The following is a 1,533-nucleotide window of genomic DNA, read 5'->3' as shown; positions in this document are numbered from 1 at the left end:
TTAATATAAATATTTTCCTTATTTTTTCTAAATATTTTAACATTTTATGTACGAATAATTAAATTTCGAAAAATATCCACTTAAGATTTATTCAATACTGTTATTCAAATTTCGAAATTAGAAAGTACTTTAGCGTAACAAAAATATTTGCTATAATACTTCTGACTGTTTTCAATATTAATTATTTAAAAAATACAGAGTGGATTTAGACCTAATTACTAATTCATTCGTTGATGTTAACAGAAAGCTACTAAACAATTGCTAATGCAAACGCACAAAATAGCTTTTATTAAACAATGAAATCATTTCACACGATCAAATGTTAACATAAATAACAAATGCGTACAGTATATTCTCCACAAGTGTCAGACCGCAAGGAAGCTAAACCTGACACTCGTAGAGTCAGGGACTACGTTTTCGAGCCTCGCGCCCGCCTTTGCAGTTTGCCGAACGTAGACAAGGACAGCGAATAAAAGATAAGCATGAAACGTGAGTCGAGGCAACCAACTTTTAATTAATAAATACCAACTTTTTTAATTTTACGTTCTTTTATCCCGAAATTTTTCTTAACATATTGATGAGATTTTTCTGATGAAAACGACATAAAACACGACATAATTTGAACAACATTTACTTATTAACACGTTCACTGTCACGCCAGATTTACAGGTTGCTGTCAGGCGGCCACAAAAAAATACATTTTAAGCATATACATTAAGCAGCTCATATTTGAGCTGGAAATACACAACACAACTAACTACTAAACCAAATCACCAGAAAAATTTTCAATATTATTATTGAAGTAAACTTTCGTAGAACGAGAGTGAAAAATTGAAAGAATCAAAAGAAAAAACGCGAATTCGTATCTTTTTCGATTCTAGAATATAAGAAAATTTGAATAAAATACGCGACGAGAATTGGGGAGAAGCATAAGTTAAACGCGTAAAAATATTCAATAATAAACGAACTAGGGATGAAGCTATTATTTCAATACGCGATGCACTGACTCTAGTATTTACTAAAATTCAAAAATTCTCGTATAAATTCCGAAAATAGATTATTAATTACGGTAAACTACTGAGACGGTTTAATTAAGGGTGGGCATGGTGCTGCTTTAGTTTGAAATGATTTATAAACACATAATTAACAGAGGAAAAACCGTGAAACGGCAAAACGTCTACATTCTAATTGTTATAACATGTAAACAGAACTTTAAATTTAGTGTAAACAGAAAAAATATATAATACAATTTATTTCACGGTATTGCAACAAATAAACGTTGAATCAATATTTAATTCGTATAAAAACAATTATTTAACGTAATAATTTTACCTTCACTATGGCTATTTTTAATCTACGACCACAGGTCAACCTGATTTCTAATCCTTACGAACTTTAAATTCAGTCTAAACTGAGAAAATATATAATACAATTTATTTCACGGTATTGCAACAAACAAACGTTGAATAGATTCTTAATTCGTATAGAAACATTTATTTAAAATAATAATTTCACCTTCACTATGGCTATTTT

The sequence above is a fragment of the Habropoda laboriosa genome, unplaced genomic scaffold (genome assembly GCF_001263275.1).
Source record: "Habropoda laboriosa isolate 0110345459 unplaced genomic scaffold, ASM126327v1 scaffold134, whole genome shotgun sequence".
NCBI lineage: Eukaryota > Metazoa > Arthropoda > Insecta > Hymenoptera > Apidae > Habropoda > Habropoda laboriosa.
The sequence above is the reverse complement of the archived record's forward strand: the minus strand, read 5'-3'. Positions refer to the sequence as shown.